Here is a 15,287-nt window from a genome sequence, read left to right as displayed (position 1 = left end):
CGTGCTTCGGTGATATTTTAATTCGGCTTTACACAATGTGCATATGGCTTTCGACTTGTCTACGAGCCGTCCGGAAGTTTTGGAAAATAAAAAGCGCCATTCAGGATTTCATTGCTGCTGTCTTTCTCCATCATGCCTGCAGCCTGCAGCAGCAGGATGTGATACGAGGAAGTGGCAGCTTGATGATAAGTAACGGTGCTGCAAAGGGTCAAACTAGTAGCCTGTTAGGCACGACGCAAAGCCGAGTGAAGTGTAAAATAAATGAATAAATGCCGGCATGTGATTAATGCGATTAAAAAAATTAATCACATTGCGTCGGCCCTTAATCGCATTGCGATTAACGTGTTAACGCTGACAGCCCTAGTAAGAATATTCACTTTAACATGATAAATAGTGTGAACACATTGGGAATTGATAGGGTGGGGTATGCAAGTTAATATGACAGGGCTGTGGGGGAACCTCAGACCAGAAATGTTGGAAAGCACTGATCTACAGTATTTTATATTATTGACCGACCGGTATATTACAGACATGCCTTGATGTTAATCACAATACCGTTGTGTTGTTTGAATTACATATCTCCGTGTGTGACTAACGTCATCCTTCACAAGCAATCTAACATTAGCCCAGCATGGATAAAGTCTATGCATCCAACATATTCATCCAAACACACCTAAAATGTCACAATACAGCCACTTGTAAGAAGTTTGTAATACTGGTTACATAGTTATCGTGTTTTATTAACCTTAATTCTGTTTGCCTAGGATATATTTTATTGGCTTGCAAAGTAGCTATCCGTTGCTAACGCTAACGTTTATGTCAAAAAGCAGTAGCTATCTAACGTTACTGCCAAGATATGGTTTAATTTTAAGAAGTGCAAACACATGACAACACTTGACGAGTCTTACAACACCTCTCTGGTCTTCAGTGAAACCATATCTTAGCAGTAGTTAGCTAACGTTTCTGCTTTTTGAGATAAATTAGCGTTAGCAACGGATAGCTCCTTCGCAAGCTAATATATCAACAGAATTCAGGTTAATAAAACACGGTAATGTAACCAAAGTATAAGGAGATGTGAGTTAAACAAAACAACGGCATTATAGTACACACAAATATTAAGACATTTCTGTGATATAAGTCAATAATACAAAATACTGACCGAAATGTGTAGTCAGTATTTGCTGTACCAGTAATTCAGACCAACAGGTGTTGGCTGAAAAAGACTGTTCCTCCTAGATTTTTGTTTCCCGCTACTTGCAATCTAATTAGAGAAGAACAGCCAATCAGAATTGACCTTTAATTCTCCGATTGGTTAGTTTTGTGGCACACTTGTAACACTGAAAATGTTAGCGAGTGTGTCTAGAGTTGAGCGCGTAGAGAGAAGAGGTTGAGAGCGAGGGAGACATGACCAGAGCGCAGCAGCGTCTACCTGCGAGCAGAGAAAGACATGCAAATGCATTTATTGTGCACGGAATAGGTTTTTGTTTACTCAAACTAAATTATGTTTTGCGAGTATTAATTTCTGTTCAAAATGCAATGTAATGTGCTTGCAAAATATAGCTCTCTGTCCTCAAAACATACAATTACTCCGTCTCAGGAATGAGACACATATATAACGGCATAAAAAGAGGAGCTGCAGCAATGTGCAGTACAACAAAAATATGGTGTTTTTGGAAAATTAAACCACATAAACCTATTCTGGTACAACCTCTAAATACAATTATGAACCTGAAAATGAGCATATAATATGAGCACTTTAAATTTGGTACCCAGCCCTACATAAATGTCTTACACAATTTGTCAATACTGTAGCGTTTCTGCAAGAAACCAATGTATATTCAAGACTTGTACCTATTAGTAAAGGATACAAACTTCATGTCAGCAAACCCTCACAAGGTGACCGCCCGGTCTATGCTCATTTAGCTACTTTTGAAAGGGCACGAGAGCAGTTACATGCATTTCGCTGTTGTCGAAGCCTGGGCTGATGAATTTATTGTTTGAGTGAAACTTCTCATAATTCATAGGTGAAATAAAGTCAGCATTCCCATTATTTAGAACAAAAGCAATTATGTAAAATAAGGTGAAATTATAATCACTACAATAGTATCAGCAACAATTATCAGATAAGGCTTTTTATGCATCAAAGGACCATTCCAGTTCTATTTTTGTAACTGTGGCTATTATTCCTGTCGGTAATAATAACGTTGTGCTTGCCAGGTTAATTGCTGCGACCTGGGGAACCTGTCTACTGTACATTGCCAAAATGAAGTTAGGGCAAGAAACATGAGCAGTCAGAAATGGGTTCAAACAAATCCCCCGGTCGGCCAAAATTATTCAGGAAGCGAACAGGGCAAACGGTAAATTCCTCACAGTTTTAAGGCCACGACTACTGTACTTGTTAATAAAGTAGTTTAGATATTCTGTAAAACTCTGATCATCTGAGCACTTGTGCTTGTTGCCCCAGTTGTACAACGGCCCAACTTTCTCTCTCCCAATAATGATGCCTCGACTTAAAAATATCGCCAATCAACCGATTTTCCGATCGGATGTCAGTGCTGCATTTCTCTAAGTTAAAATCGATATACCACACTGTGTAGGATTGCTGTGGTGCTAAAAGTTGAAAAGAAAAGCTGAAAGTTAACACTGATGAAGCACTTGTATTCTGGGCGATTCCCCATCCGCTTAATAGGGCAAGTATCATCCTCAATTTCACCCACCTTTGGTGAGTACAGTGTTGTCATAACTCATAGAAAGAAGTAGCCTCAACTATGAATAGTAGACCCACATTTGAATAAAACAGAATCTTTTCTTTGTGGCCAAATTCCAACAGGTAGATGGATGCTTGCAAACTCTGGTGCTTGAACCTGCATACTTAGGTTAATGGTTCTACTTCTGCTCACTATGACACCTTGCTGCCCTCTTAGTTATACTGTATATATTCATAATTAGTTGCAATTTCATTGAACCTCATGCACCTAGCCCAAGGGTAAGTGTCATTAAAGGATGATCAGAGCCGTGATTTCACTGCCTGAACATTTAGCTTGATCTGCATTTGGTACACATGGATCATCCAAACACATCGCGATTTTATCCAACCTCCTAGTGACGCTACTGGTCTATCCTTCTGCCTTTTAACTGTACACATGTATTAATTATTAACAGCTCTCAGTCTGCTGAGAGTAGACGCAACTAAGTCCACATGACATGATACAAAAACCTCAAAATACATTAATACGCTCATGATACTGCTGTCTGCTTTGATACACAGTTTTTTTTTTTTTATTTTAGAATGAAAAGGATTAGATGGCAACTTTTGATCAAGCCCTCACATGTTTCTCATTCAATTTAACCACACACTTTCATTTTGAGCAGCACATAATACAAGCTTTGATTCGGCTCTAACAAAAAAAGGAAATGGCCAAGGACAGAGCACACAAAATATATATTATGATCTCATCTGGCACTTGAGTAAAAAACACAAATGAACAAAACGAAATGGGCTCCATGCTGTGGTTAAAAGGGAGCGGCCAGTGAAGTGATCTTGTGTATTGCAGAGAGAAGCTAATGAGGGGATAATTGAAGAGTACAGCAGCCTGTCTAGTGTATCTACGCCTCTCTCATTAGCAGACATGAATAGAGTTGAGCATTGCTCGGAAAATATGATTTTGAAATATACATTTTCTCCTTGATTAGATTTGAAACTGATGAGAAAGTTAAAGCGTAATTAGGCATTGATAATGTCAGCCTTTATAGTAGGATAGCAGTGATAGAGTGATCAGAGAGAGGTGGAGAAGCTTGTCTCTCCTGTGATCATTTTGTTGGGGACTTAAAGTAATAATGTCACTCGCTCAACACTGAAAGACATTTGTTCTCACCCTGCTCTCATTTGTTGTTGTTTTCTTTTGCCGTGTCAAAGCTTTTTGCAAAACATCATCCCACTTTGAAAAAAAAAACCTCTTCCTCCTCGTTTCCTTCTTTTTACCATTCACGTTCAGAGCTTGGGGGGGTTATTACTCTGTAATCACATTAGCAGATCATTTGTGACAGCTCTTTCACAACATGCAATGTGTTTAACTCCAAAAATATCTTTTCTGTTCCAGCAATGTTGCCAGAAGGAGTCTTGAAGCAGACATTTTGCCAAAATAAAGACTCGGGAGAATACAAATAGAACACGCTTTTGTAATTGTGAATGTAATCATCGGCAGGGTTTGTTTGCATGCACATTCGAGACTGAATAAATGATAACGAGACATCATTATCACCAATCCGCTTGCTTTTGTGTGAAACGTGGCCTCAATCCTGTGACAGAGTATTCCACCATTTCTGATACACGTAGTAAAGCTGGTGTTGAGTCAAAACAGCTCCTCGCATACTGAGGATGTAACCCAAACCTTTGCAAATGCCGTCTTCCCTGTGACTAAGTTTACTGCTGCTATTTGTGTCACAACAAACAACCCCTGGGTGTGGATGATTGACAAGTTATGAGTGATAATTTGTCACATTCTGTCATTATTCCTTTATGCCGACTCACCGAGTATTCTGAAGCGTACAGCAACACTGTCAACCTGAACTGTGATGACGCCTGACAGCAACACATAAGAGAACATAGCATCCTTTTTTATAGGAGTGGAAAGGTTTAAACTTTAGATGTAGGTGTCTTGCACACTGGGGGGAAATAAACACGTTTGTTTATCCCCTTGGGTTGATGTGGCTTCAAATCATACCATCAACCTATGTGCTTTTTGCCGAACAGCACACTTCAGCTAAAGATGGTGACGCATGTGCGAAGACCCCTTTGAAAAAACAACAGGCCGCAAAAGTGCCCGGCATCGACCCCAGCGGCCATCCCGGCAGTCAGCTCTGCGTGGAGCTGTTTAGCAACTCGCCCCATTGATCGCTTCAAGTGAGTACCCGCCACAATCGGCATCCTATGACACAAGGGGGCAGCGGGGGAGTGCAAGAGGTGCAATTAGCTGCTCCCAGGAGCACTGGGTGAGTGACAGACAATCAACATGGAGGGGGAGAAAGAAAGGAGTTAGGAGGAGGGAAGGAGACATAAATACGAAAGAGGGGAGGAGATGAACGAGAGGTGTGTATATATAAGGAGAGGGAGGGAGAGGGAAAAGATGGTCATTACCCAAATGGGTCGTTATGCCCCATCTATCCATCCCATGCTGCCATACCCCCTCGCCCACGCCACAGGAGTTTTAATTGGCCCAGTACACAGTGTTTGCTCAAGCACTCTGCAAGTTTGGAGAAGGGCTCTGTAGGGGAATGCGGTAAGCTCAGTCATGCTGGAAATATATGAGATGGAAAAGAGTGGGTAGAGGAGTGAGATGGTGTGTGTGTGTGTGTGTGTGTGTGTGTGTGTGTGTGTGTTTTGATGTATGTTCCACCGCAATTTAAACTCATATCAATGTGGATAATTTTATATCCAGCCACGTGGATAACGAGCAGCTAGAGTTTTGGTGATTTCCTGTGTGGGGCACATAAAGAGGAATCAGCAATCTTCAGGACTCATTATATTGCTGCTGTCACTGCATTAAAAGTACTGGTCACTAAGCCTAAACTCCCTGCCAGGGTGAAGCCTCGCTTATTGTCGAGCTCCATATGACTGGTGTTTCTAAAAGCTGATGCTACAAGAAATAAGTTTTCACCTGACTGTAACCGCTCAAATGCAAACTGTCCTGTATAAAGCTTCGCTGCTGATAACTTCACCGTGCGCTGTGCTCATCATAAATCCCCGCTCAAATCCATATGGCTTGCACCTCACGCAGCAATGCTAATTTAGATCCCTTTGTGAGAGCGGGGTTGACTTAAAAGTTGAACAGACTTTTCTCGCCCCACGGCAAAGGGTAGAACTGAAACTTCCAGTTAGAGATACCGTGATGGAAAGACAGAGTGAAGTCTTGTCTTTTTCAATCTGATGAATACCCTCCATGGGATTATCTCACTTGGCTGTGATGGAGAGTCCTTAGACAAGTCTTTGCTTGTGGCTGTGACACTTATAGCTACAGGATGTGTATTATACCAATTTCAAGTGCAATATGCATTCTTTCTGTGTGCCAGAAATTCTCTAGCAACGCAGTAAAGTGTAGATCCTTTCAACTTGTTCCAGTCTCTTTCATACAGTCCGTCACTTTTAAAACCTGACCGTATTCAGCACATTGGGCAGTTACAGACTCTGAAATATTCTGAATATCCAGGTGAAAGACATGCATACAATACACATGTACTGAAAGCACAGGAAGTCTAGTCCGTTTCTTTTGAATCTGTGAAAAAATAATTTCAGAGAGGATATTGTAGATATAGCAGTAAATGGATTTTGGTTGTATGTTATTACTGTGTTGAAAACGGTTTCAGTATGACAAGCAGCAGTTAGCTTTTCTGTTTATTTTTTTTATGTTAAAACCAGACATTTTCAGGACAGACTAGGGCTGCTCCCTCTTAGTCGATTAGTCGACTAATCGGTCGTTTTGGTCTTAGTCAACTTATATTTCTTTAGTCGATTAGTCATGTTTTATGCTTTTTTCGTGCTGAATGACTTATTTCTAAGAAACGTACGAGCACATCTCTGGCAAACAACAATTAAAGTGGTGCTTTTGCATGACTCTTTGCGGAGAAACTCAGATTTACAGATTTGTTGATTAAATCAACTAATCGATTAGTCGATACAATTGAATGAGTGTTAGTCGACTAAGAATTCCTTCAATCGAGTACAGCCCTAGGACAGACATTCAGTCAAAGACCTTTTCAGGACAAAACTTGCACAAGCAGAACTTTTAACTTTCTTTCTTTCTTTTTTTATTTACAATTTTTATTTTTCAGGTATTTTAAAGTCAAAATTTTACATCCTTGGCTGTTGACTAAAGAGACTTATTTCAACTTAATTGAAATAATCTTTGAACAAATACAACAAAAAAAACAACAAATAAATAAATGGGATAATTGCACCATATTCCATAAGTGATCTCCAGAATTAAATTATTACGACTTCGATAGTGGCACTTTGACATTTGTTTTCCTCTTAAAATAGGACTTCCAATAAAAGGATACGTCTGCTTGCTTGAAGCAAAAGGGTTTATTTACATCTCTTATGTTTTTAAAATGGAAATAAATCAGATTTGTGTCATAATAGGTCAAATGTTAGCATTTGAAATGCAAATTCAAGTTTGTAGTACACTTTAAAGGTGCTGTAGGTAGGATTGTGAAGATCCAGGACTTAGCCAAAGAATTTGAACATCGACAACTTCTCAGTCCCTCCCCCCCTTTCTGCTAAAGCCCAAACGGTCTCCTAAGCCCCTCCCCCCACAAGGGAGAATAAATGCATTTGCATGAGCAGTGATTGACACGCAGTTAGACACCCCCCCCTGGCCATGATTGGAGCATTTGAACAGGGAGCTGTGGATTTTTGCAAATCGTACTACAGGCTGTAGGTGGAGCCATAGGAGCCGGATTCTTTTTTAAATTACCTGCTTCATGTAGTTCTACTGGAACATAGGGTCAGTTTCAGCAAATATGACAGAAAGTTAGTTTTATAAGTCTTACCTACTGCAAACTAAGTAAGTAAGAACATTTTATTTGATCAAAACCCAGATTTGGCCTTTTAATACAGTATAATAAGATATAAGATAAGATATACTTTATTGTCCCCGAAGGGAAATTTGTTTTGGACTCTGTCCATTCTGCAGCGTTACAAAGACAACACACAATACAAAAAAGACAACACTAAATACAGAAAAAACAACAAAAAATACAGAAAAAGACAACACAAAATACAAGTATCTCTCAACACATACTCTCATACAACACAAACATGCTTCCATATACATATAGTAAGCACATTAACTACTCCTTTCATTGGCACTTCCCATCGAACAACCCTGTCGGATGTATTCTCCGCAATAAGTGTAGCACAGCCCTTGCACAGTACGATATTGCACAGCTAACGTATTGCCCAACACTAATAGCCTACATATTGCTCAAATTACACAATGTACACAGTGTACTGACATATTGCACAACCCAAATAGCCTGCGTATCGCACAAATTACATAATGCACTGACAATGCACAACCTCAATAGACAAATTGACAAATGGCATAACGCACAACCAAATAGCCTACGTATTGCACAACTAACATATTGCATAATCCCCAATAGCCTAACGTATTGCACAATGACATGATGCACAGCCCCAAATAGCCTACGTATTGCACAACTAACATATTGCACAACCCCAATAGCCTATGCATTGCACAAATGACATAAAGGACACCCCAATAGCCTACATATTGCACAAATGACACATTTCCACATAGCCCATGCAGTACGCTACTTATCGCACGATGACATAGGACACAACCCAGCCAGCCTACATGTTGGTGTTGAGAAGCTTAATGGACATAGGCACAAATGAGTGTTTATGTCGGTTTAGCCTGCATCTAGGAATCCTGAATCTTCTACCAGAGGGTAAAAGCTGAAATTCTGGGTGAAGTATGTGAGTCGGATCGGAAACTATTTTTTGTGCCTGTCTGATAACCGACTGCTCATAAATTGTCTGGGGGGACAGATGGTTTTTGACCCCCATAAGTAGATACAAGTAGATACAACAAATATAAAAACAAGTCTACACATGAAGTGGAGCCATGCTGCTAGATAAGTCTCTGCATCATCATCAGCTTTTTGATCAACTTTTGAGTTGAGGCAATTTCAGCTGTGTATTCAGTCGCTGGTGCGTTACAGAGAGTTTGAATTTTTCCCCAACACAGTGGTCTACAGATCTGCAATACACTGCAATACATCGAAGTCAAAAGTTGTAAAAGATGTTGAAAATTAAAAACTAAAAATGAATAAATGTATTATTTATTCATGTGGAAACAGTTCATGTTGAACAATCATTAGGTTGATGAAGGCTTGACTGCTTGAATTGCTTTACTGCCTCTCTATGCGTTTTCTGAATAAGCATGAATAAGCATGAAAAGATGTATTAATATTAAGCACAACAAAAGTGTGACAGATATTCAAGGACTACATTTTAATTTGTATTTCACACGGTCTTATGATTCTTAAATTTTTTATACATCAAATAAAAAACACATTTTATACTCCTCGTACAGAAATAGACGAAGCTGCTCTGAGGAATACTTTCAGAACAAATTTCACGGGTGCGTCAATATTTTTTCGCTAAAAATTCTTCACACCTCTCTCACACTTGCACAATTGAACATATTCTGATAGCCTTGTCTGATCCAGGTATGTCAAACGAAAACATCACACATGCACGGGGCCATAATTGATGTGCTCAACTTATCCAGTTAGAGCAGAGGAATGGGTTGGTGAATTAATCATAGAGAGAGAGAGAGGGTCTGGAGCATGACTGTGCTGAACAGGGCGGGCCGAGCACAACATCATGTACAACCTCTCGTCACCATGCAGCACGTGTGTTGTAAGAGCTGACCTCATAAATACGGCAATGAATCACTGCTGGAAAACTTCTTGACGTGAATACAATATTCATCAGTCAAACAAGTCGGCTGCATTCAGTCACTGCAGAATTATTGTCTGTTATCCGTTTAATACCTCAGGTTAAACAAAATGTTGTGTGTACATTGTGTCATACAACCACCAAATAATAATAACTGTATTACAACAAACTCAGTGACTTTGGCAGTTAATCATCCATTTGTATCTTTCCTCTTTTCAGTCATTGCTTTTTTCACATTTAGGGCCCTATCTTGCACTCGGCGCAGTGCAAAGCCCAACGCAAGTGTCTTTGCTAGTTTAAGACCGACGCGGTTGTCAATTTCCTGTCCAGCGCCCGCGTCGTTTAAATAGCAAATGCACCTGCGCCCATGGGCGTGCTGGTCTTACAGGGAGGTGTGTTCAGGTGCATTCGTGGCGTATTGCTATGTTGAGGCAGCGGGAAGTGATCACGCCATTGACCAACAAAAACCTGGTCTAAATTCAATAACGCAAAAAGCATTTCATTGTTATTTTAACATTGCATTAGTAAAATGCGCCTAGGCTCGTGCACAGCGCGCACACACTGTGCTTGTTACGCACACACTGTGCTTGTTACGCACACAGGGACATGCAGCAGCACACAAACATGCAAAAGATTCAAAATAAAAATATTACAATGTGAAATAGTATTATGCTATGCTAGGCTTTTAAAGGGACTGGGAGATGACACTCTGATTGGTTTATTGCATATTACGCCCAAAACACACCTATGATTAATTAAGATATTAAGTACAACCCTTTTGAACCATGCGCCTGGCGCACAGACCCTTTTTCCTGCCGTTAAACTAGCAAAAGCGGATTCGTACATGCCCTTAATGCACCTGCGCCAGGCGCTTTACAAAATAGGGCCCTTAAAGCTTCTCATCTCAAATGAGACATATAGCTGTGCAGCCTGTTGCACCAGCTGTGTGTAAGTTCTCTCCTAAGTTAGGATTTAAAGTCCACACTAAACAATCTGTTGAAACTAGTTAGTTTGATACATTATAGCTTCAACATATTGTCACGTACTAAGGGCTAGGTGTAAGATTTAGGTTGTAACTTTTGCCTATGGAACTATTTCAGCTGGTGCAACCCTTATGTCCTTTGAAGCGCATAAACCTAAATTAGAAATACCATTCAAACTAGGCACGTTTGAACTTAATGCATAGCTGGTGCAACCCAGTGCAGGTCTTATAAGGTGTGTTATCATGGCAATCAGTTCACATGTTGTGTCCCATTCTTCTTAATGGGGGGAGAGGCTGTGAAGAAAAACAAAAGTTTAGAAAAACATAAGTATATAGCGCTATACATGTACATGTTATTGTCCTATAACTAGAGAAAAATACATTCTGATTAAATTGGTTATCATGTGTTCCACAAGCATGATAGTATACAACAAAGCCATATATTGTACATTACTGCATTTTAGTGCACCAACCCTGGACTGCACTACGAGCCCTTCTTCACTCACAGATTGTGTCTGGAGGTCGGGCTCAGTCCAACAGCTGACTGCAAAATGATCTGCTGCCTTTGTAGATCGGGAGCTAAGTATACACGCAGATTGCAGCCGCAAATTCATCGAGAACCACTGCACATATTTGTGCTACATCAATTTCTTAGTAAATCTGGCCCAGAATGAACACAGCATACAACTGGAAAGGTGTCAAAGCCTCATCCTTGAAGAGACGAGGGCTACCATCTCCCCTCATATATGACCACTGCTTTTCATGTGACCGAAACTCCATATTTAGGTCACTTGTTAAGAGCTGAATCATCTCCAGAACAACTGTTCAAACTACACCTGCTGATCTCTGCTGCAAGATGTGGCTGATAGAGAACTACTATTATATTATCCATGATCTGACTGGGACAGTTAACTTTCCAAGTGATCAGTTTGGCAGGAAACACATTATAAATGAATGATAAATACAGTAAATAAATAGCTGTGAATACATACAACATTCACACAAAACAGACTTGGGGGGGAAATCTAATTATGTGCAGTTGCTTGTTTTTTGTCATTGGCAAATGACTAATTTTTGCACCAAATGCAAAGCATAGGCCCAAGGAGACTGTGTTATGAAGCAGGTTCCCGGAGTTATACTTCAGCCCAGGTTCCTAAGGTTTACACAGTACAGCTAACTGGATGGATAAATGTCATATGAGGAACTGCTTTGAAGGGACGAGTTTAAATCACTTTTGATTTTGATTGACTTGTGCTTGGACCCAGCAGACGAGAGAAAAGGGCAAAACTTTAGTAACTGACAAATTTCGACTGAACTGGCATTTTGGCAGAAACTAGGGAAATAACCCATAGAGTATGCTTTAAGTTGGGAGCTGTTCATCTAAAAGCGTTAGTCCGTAGTTTCTGTCGCCCCCATGAGGAATTCTAGGTAATGACAACAAAACTGTCGGCGCATCTACATGCCTAATGTAGTATCATAGTATCATACAAACCTTCCGTGATCGCATACCACCCCCGCCCGTCCCCCACGCCGTTGCTAGTAGCCGAGGAGGACACGGAGGATGAAAAAAACATGATGGACTCTTCAGAAGAGGTAATTATCTTCACTTGATTTTCTGCGCGCGAAAGTCGCCGGACGCCAACAATCTCAACATACATACTCAATCAACATACATAGCCATACTGAGAAATACAGAGAGAGTTTTGTGGAGCTGATAGTCTTAATTAGCTGTGTATCAACTCATTTGGCAAAGGCTTGAATGAAACGGACGTTCATTAATAATAAAAAAGTTACGCTTTAAGGCCCCTGCTCCAAGCCCATGTGACTGCGAACATCCGAGTCAGTCATCCTGAGTATGAAAACTCATCTGTCTGCCACTGTACAGTACATTGCCTTTGAATGCTATGAAATATCTGGCAATACATTTTCATTGTATGACTGCAACTTAAATGGTCTATTCAGGTTTTTCTTTTGCACCAAAAACACCATCAATTCCACTAATGTACCTTACAAGGGCAAGACGACATTGTACTAAGAGCAACTATGAACTGGTCACTTTCAGCTTCAAGGTCTGATATGAGCCGGTGTGTTATGACCTTAGGTGGGATCAGGATCTTTTGATGCACTGATGTTGAGATTAAAGAAAACTCAAAGCTGAACAGACATGACTCTTACTAAGTGACTCAACTACCATCTAATAACCGGTTCAGATGTAAAGCAGAGGAACCATGTGCTAGGACGAAGACTCATGTTTCATGGTCCAACTGTTTCTCTGTCCCTTTTTCTGTACACCTCCTCTATCCCTCTCTCTGCCTCGCTGTCTCCGCCTGCCTCTCCCTAAGTCTGTTCTGCTCCATCGGACTCCCTTCTTTAATCCTATCTGATGAGGACCCTGGTTGTCCCCCTCTCACTACCGCATGGAGAAATGTATGCTAATGTGGCCCGACTGCAAAAATGGAAATTAGACTCCTTGCGCTCCTGCAGCAGTAGGAGACAATGCAAGCGGTAAAAAAAAAAAAGAAGGCAGCATTGTTCCACAATAAACCTCAAACAGGGAGATAAGAACTTGTCAAATTTGATCAGCGATGAATTATGCATCACTGGCCACTGAGTTTAAGTGTCGTGCTTTTTGATGAATTCCCTTTTATCTCTTCATCTGTTAAAGCAATCACACACTGCTGTCTGGAACTCCGTCTTCATGTACATTTATTCATAGTGTGCGTGCATAATGCAGTGTGTACTAACTCTGTGTCTACTTACTTACTACTTACTGCGTGTGTGTGTGTGTGTGTTCAGTGAGTATAGATAAGATGTAGCCTCCAAAAGTGATAAAGAAAGAGACAACAACTTATTTTAGCATTTCTGATCTATAGCAAAAAAACACCAGCACATTGTACATTTAGATCCAGGATGAACAAAGGCAGCTTGTAAACAACTCTTCCAGGGAAACCTTAGATGGAAGCAGATAGAAGCCCTTATCATAGATACCTCTCCGTCTGGGCGAGTGGTTGGAGAAAGAGCTGCTAACAGGATTATGTCTAGCGTGTTCACCTTTCCAAAGCAGACAGAGGGGTACGATCGATATGTGACTAATGTGATCAGGGAGGGCTATCACCCTCCGTCTTCTGCTTTCAGTGAAACCCCATTAACCATGTGCAGCTCCAGCACATGGCCGCATTTTTTTTCTCCTCTCCAAGCCCTTCACTGTGCTTATTCTGAGAGCACAATATGTTCCTGAAATAGGATATGTCTGATATCATCCGATGTCTCTCAATTTGAAAATTTTGAATCCATAGTGGAGCAGATAGGCGAATCAGCCACATTGCTAACAGATCTTGTCAGTAACAATTGAGCATGCCATTCCGGTGCATTTTCATTTACCCACAGCCCAAGGACTGCAGGTAGCATGAGCCGAGCATATCTCATTAAAATAGAGGAGAATGGCTCTGCCCGTGTCTATTGTGCTCGGTAATTCCTTGGTGATGTATTCCTCCCCCATCTTGCTAATGTAACAGCGTTTCAAATCCCGATCCCCCTTTTTGCCTCTCCATTTTCTCCTTCTCTGGGAAAGAGAGACTGATTTCCACCCAAGTTAATGAAATTGTCACAGCACCTTATGAAATCGCCACCGTGTAAGCAATAACATCTGGCAAATAGATGGCGCATGTAATGTCCGCTGAGCCTCACTACACACAACCCTGTTAATGAGTGAAGAGACAGACTGGCAGACAGACATGTTGGGAGATGCAGACAGACGGGAGCAGATTGATGATGGATGGACAGACAGACAGACAAGTGGACGTCAATGTGTGAACAAAAGATGGAAAAGACCTTCTGAATTTTAACATTACACATGGTGTAATTAATTGAAAATTGACAAAAGATAGCCTTCAATCTAGAACCGCAGTTTGTGCATTTGTGTGCCTCTTTTACACAAAAAAAGTTGAAGCTTAACTTATAAATGAAGTGCTGTGTGCCGTCAAGGTTTTTGTGACAAGGCCTTGCAATGTCAAACATTTAATTGTCCAATACTTTGGTTTATGATTAAATACCTGTAAAGCCAATGCTAATCCCATTAGCCTCAGCTTTACTTTGTGAATATTATCATACTAACATGCTGAACTAAGAACATGAAAAATGTGGTGGAATTTCCGGAAACACCTTTTTGTGGTATGATGAGACCAAAGGGAAAGCTTAAACAACATCAGGTCATTCATAGGTAACTCTATAGGTCTCTAATAACCAAACCTGTTCATGTATAATTATGTTCATTTCTACAGATTCAGGGAATCTAGGCAGCAGTGTGATAAGGGAATGTTTTGTCTCAGGACTGTCTCCTTTTGCATACTTCCCAGAGAGAGAGAGTGAGGCTGAACTAGGCTTCAGCATCTGGGTTTAGGCGACTGCCATATCTTTGTTTACCTTAAAGGTTCAGCTAAACGTAACACCTCCAGCATGAGTTTATATACACCTTCAGGATGACAGGAACTTCAGAGAGTTGGGACGGCTCGGCACAATAACACATCGTGGTTAAACTGTACTGCCTGCTTAATTGTCTCCTCAATTGAGTGTTCATTAAATGCTTCTGTGTAAGTCCTAAAGGTCTCCCGAACCTTCTTCATGTACGCAAATGAGTTGTGCTGCTCCTGAGGTTTTTCCTTAACAAAAAACATCATACCTGCTAAAAACCTGTTAGCATTGTCACTGTGGACATTTTAGCATGCTTACATTAGCATTTAGCTCAAAGCACCACTGTGCCTAAATACAGCCTTACAGAGCATGGCTGTAGACTCTGGGGTTTACTGCAGCTTTTTACTT

The sequence above is a fragment of the Sander lucioperca genome, chromosome 13 (genome assembly GCF_008315115.2).
Source record: "Sander lucioperca isolate FBNREF2018 chromosome 13, SLUC_FBN_1.2, whole genome shotgun sequence".
NCBI lineage: Eukaryota > Metazoa > Chordata > Actinopteri > Perciformes > Percidae > Sander > Sander lucioperca.
This window is presented reverse-complemented; position numbering follows the sequence as displayed.